The 4,632-nt window shown below is 41.5% G+C and overlaps 1 long non-coding RNA gene across 1 annotated transcript in view; it reads left to right on the top strand.

The window, feature by feature from the left end:
* The window catches only part of LOC136849910 (uncharacterized), a 101,441-nt gene extending 97,276 nt beyond the window's left edge, over nucleotides 1-4,165 (top strand). The window contains exon 3 of the long non-coding RNA XR_010856463.1: nucleotides 3,478-4,165. This is a non-coding gene — a long non-coding RNA (uncharacterized lncRNA). The remainder of the gene's footprint in view (nucleotides 1-3,477) is intronic.
* The last annotated feature ends 467 nt before the right edge of the window (nucleotides 4,166-4,632 follow it).

Below are 4,632 nucleotides of genomic sequence, written 5' to 3'. Positions count from 1 at the left end.
AATGACGAGGGAAAGAGAGCCGTGGACTGTGCAGTGTCATTTGATTTGGCTATTGTCAACGCCTGGTTTGAAAAGAAAGAAAATCAGTACATCACATACAAGAGTGGAGCAAGAGAAAGTCAAATTGACTTTCTCATGTGCAGAAGATCACATCTGAGAGAGGTGAGAAATTGTAAAATTTTAAATGGAGAGTGTATGGCAGCACAGCACAGGGTGGTGCTAATGGACTTGGAAATAAAGAGCACAGTAAAGGTAGGCCTGCATGTGTCCCATCAACAATCAAGTGGTGGAAGCTGACACGAGAGGAGGAAGCAAGGCAGGAATTTGAGGAGAGAGTATTGAGGAAGTTAAATTGCTAGAGGGAGTGCAAGAATGGTGGAATCACACCAGTATGGTTTAGAGAGAGTTGGTGGAGAGGTGTTGGGAAGGACATCTGGAAAGAAACCTCCTGATGATAAGGAAACCTGGTGGCGGAATGATGAAGTGAAAGAGGTGGTGAAAACCAAAAAAAGATGCAAAAAAGATCTGGGTAAAGTATGGACAGGATAAGGAGAGGTACCAAAGACATAATAAACAAGTAAAGAAGGCAGTTGCACAAGAAAAGGCACGAGCATTAGATGACATGCACAAAGAGCTGGAAACACCTTTGGGGGAGAGAAAAATTCACAGAGTTGCAAAGTCGAGGGACAAGAACATCGAAGACTACTCCCATATAAAATTAGGTTAAGGGTGGGAATGGAGTGGAGTGGTTTTATGAAACAAGGATAAGATAAAGAAGAGGTGGAAGGAATATTATGAACACCTGTTAAATGAAGAAAATCCTAGAAAATTCTTTGAAGATGATTCCAGAAACTTGGTATGACACTTACTGTTAGCAGGAAGGAAGTAAAGAAGGCACTAAAGTAGATGAAAAATGGTAAAGCAACAGGACCAGATGGAGTTCCTACAGAGTTGTGGAAGAGCCTGGGAGAAGAAGGACTGGACATGCTGTGGGACCTAGCAAAGAAAATATACAGTCAGGAAAAGATACCAAAAGAATGGAGAGAAAGCTTTATTGTTTCTATCTATGAAGAGAAGGGTGACATCTAGGATTGTGCAAACTACAGAGGACCATGAAAATCTGGGAAAGAATAATGAATCAAAGAATTAGAGAAGAAACATTTGTAGGTGAAGAACAGTTTGGTTTCATGCCAGGAAGAGGAACGACGGATGCAGTGTTTGCCCTCCGACAGATGATGGAAACAGCATACGATAGAGTACCACGCCAAGAGGTTTGGAGGTGCATGCGAGTAAAGGGAACACCAGAGAAGTATGTGAGGTTAATCCAATATATGTATGAAGGAGCAAAAACGCAGGTTAGAAGCAGTGTTGGGTTAACTGAATGGATACCAGTATGAGTTGGTTTACATCAGGGCTCTGCTTTAAGTCCATATCTTTTTGACCATAATGGATGTGCTATCTCAAGGAATTAGAGATCAATCTCCCTGGCTCATGTTGTTTGCTGATGACATCGTGTTATGCAGCACCAACAGAGGGGTAGTGGAGTCAGAGCTAGAGCAATGGAGGAAGGTATAGGAAGACAGAGGTTTAAAGATCAGTAGGAAGAAGACTGAATACCTGAGTTTTAATGACGATCAAGACTCCGAGATTAGTATGGAAGGGACTAGGTTGAACCGAGTAGAAAAATTTAAGTATCTTGGATCAACAGTGGCTGATGATGGAAATTTGGATGTAGAAATAATGCACACAATGTAGGCGGATGGAAAAATTGGAGAAAGGTGTCAGGTGTCTTGTGCGACCGCAGAATCAATATAAAGGTTAAAGGAAGAGTGTATAAAGCTCCGTACACACTATGCATCATGATGCGCACAGTGTTGAACGGATGTGTTGAAAAACCACTTTTTCAACATGAAGCCGCATCACCAACGTGTTGATGGGCTAGACCGATTTCAAGTGTCTGTGCAGTGTTGCATCAGCAGTCAGAGTGGGAGGGTGTCCACTCAGCTCCAGTGCTGATGGCCCACTCACCACCCCCGCCAAACCTCTTGAATGGACAAGGACCAACACTCTACATTTTATTGAATTGCTGAAAGAGCATCCATCTGTTTGGAACATCAAATGGAAGCAGTACAAGATGAGAAACATCAGGAGTGCAAGCTTGGAAACCGTAAAATCAGACTTATCAAGTTTTGTAAACTGTACATTGTGGAATGAAGACATCACTAAAAAGCTGTACATTCTGAAGACACAATTGTACAGGGAAATGTCTGCAATCAAAGAATCACAGAAGTCTGGAGCTGGCATGGGAGATCTCTACACTCCGAAGTTATGGTGTTTTGATGAGCTGCGTTTCCTGGTTGATGGAGAAGCTCGTGCATCCACTTCCAACTTAGATGAAGGAGAAACTAATACTGCACAAGTAAGTTCATAATTTTATTGTGTGCACTTGTACTCCCTGATAAATATAATTTACATACTTAATAACATATATATATGACAAAGAAATATTCTCTCTCTCTCTCTCTCTCTCTCTCTCTCTCTCTCTCTCTCTCTCTCTCTCTCTCGTATATGCTGCACATACATTGTTGCCATGGAACAGCTCCTTCCTCATTAAAATACTCCATGAACTCTTTCCTGACGGCTTTTGCCTCATTTGTGAGATGCCTCTGTAGTCCCTCCAAAGGCAGAAGCTGCCTATGATCACGCCATGCCCCAGGTGTTACCACTCCATCCACAACATTCTCGTTGTCCAAACTACCAACAGGTGTATAGAATGATTCATGTTCCCTGCGCAAGAAACTGTTCAGGGCTGTGCAGGCAAGGACAATTTTTTCTACCTTCTGAGGGCTCAAATTTATTGCACTCAGGAGAATGCAAAACTTTTTTTACATAATGCCAAATGTATTCTCAACGAAACGCCTTGCTCTTGAAAGCCTGTATGAGAAATCCTTTGTTCATTAGTTTGATGTTCAAATGGATACAGTTTCATGAAGTATCTCTTTAGTGGGAAGGCATCGTCACCTACAAAGATGTATGGCAGGGTTCTGTGGCTGTCACTCAGCTGCTCATCTGCGGGAAGGCCCATTGCTCCGTCCTGCAGCTGCGCGCACAGAGTTGAGTTTGCCCACACACCGTCATCTGAAATTCTTCCATTTGTCCCCACATCTGCATACATGAATTCATAGATTGTGTTCACTACAGCCATGAGAACTATACTGTGTGAACCATTATAATTGAAGTAGTAGGATCCACTCTCTTTTGGAGTCCATATAGCGATGTGTTTCCCATCCACCGCTCCAACACAGTGAGGAAAATTCCACTTCCCAAACTGTTTTGCCACTGCCTTCCATTCACCAGGAGTTGGTGGCATCTGAAAAGAAAGGGGTGGGGGGAATTATGCATCATTTTTAAATACACATGTAGGCAAAACTGAAACACACTTAATATTACTGTACAATTGAATTTATTTATCCACAGATCAATGAAGTGGCAACTTCCGTCGATGAGTCACCAGATGTACCCTCTCCTCCAACCACACCAAGCCTGATCTCTGCCACCTCTGTTGCTCCTTCGCGTACTCCCTCCCCTTTCCCTTCCTGTAGTTCAGGTGGAACTTCAAAGAAGAGGAAGCAAATTGACAAAGTAGATAATGCGATGGGACTTGCTATTAATAAACTCGCATCCCTTCCCAGTCCCAACAGTTGTGAGTCATTGCTAGATATATCCAAGTTTGTTGATACTGAACAGAAGAACATGAGTGAAATGCAACAGAAGCTAGCCAGAAAACTAATATGTGATGTTCTTCACATGGGAGACATGGGTGATCTAACCAGGGACCATAAAGTACTGCGAGTAGTGGGTTGTGAAAGTTTCATGGCATGAGGTAGGAAGTTATAATTATGTTGTCCACAACGTGTATTTTCTTTCTGAGGATTTGTGTTGTACTCTTGTGTCACTGTTTTCAACACAAAAAAAATCTGTTACTGCAAGTTTTTTCATAACAATCTTAGCATAAAGAGATGTCATTATATCATTTAAGTTTCTACATTACCTATTTATTTGTCATGAGTGAATGCCACTTCATATTATTCATTTCTAGCCTCTTGTTTGATAATTTCCAAGTAGGAAATTTTTTCATACCTTCTTAATATTAATTATAGTCAAATATACAGGTATATAGGAATTATGTAGTAGTATCATTGTCATTGTAATAAAAAAAATATCTGCGTACTTTGTATCTATGTTTGAACCTTACCTTCAAATAAGCCTCCCTAAGGACATTATAGATGGCCTCACAGGTTTCGAGGATGATCAGACCAAGGCTCTGTTTTGAAATCCTGGTTGCATGTTGGAGGCTTGTGTACAATCCTCCAGCTGCAAGAAAGTGTAGTGTAGGCTCCAGATGAGCTCCTGGTGATATGCTGTCTCGAAAGCTGGTGTTCTGCTTACAAATGTATGGTTCAACTCTTGCCAGCAATTTATAGAATGCAGGGATTGGCATTCTTGAGTAATTTTCAAAGTCTGTTGGATTTTCGACTTGTAGCTCCAAAAATAATTCACTGAAGCTTCCCTTCAGAGGTCGCCGAGAAAGCCATTGTTTACACCACAAGGTTCTATGTTTCTTCCTCAAAT

This window comes from Macrobrachium rosenbergii, chromosome 2 (genome assembly GCF_040412425.1).
Source record: "Macrobrachium rosenbergii isolate ZJJX-2024 chromosome 2, ASM4041242v1, whole genome shotgun sequence".
NCBI classification, from domain to species: Eukaryota; Metazoa; Arthropoda; class Malacostraca; order Decapoda; family Palaemonidae; genus Macrobrachium; species Macrobrachium rosenbergii.
The sequence above is the reverse complement of the archived record's forward strand: the minus strand, read 5'-3'. Positions and strand labels throughout refer to the sequence as shown.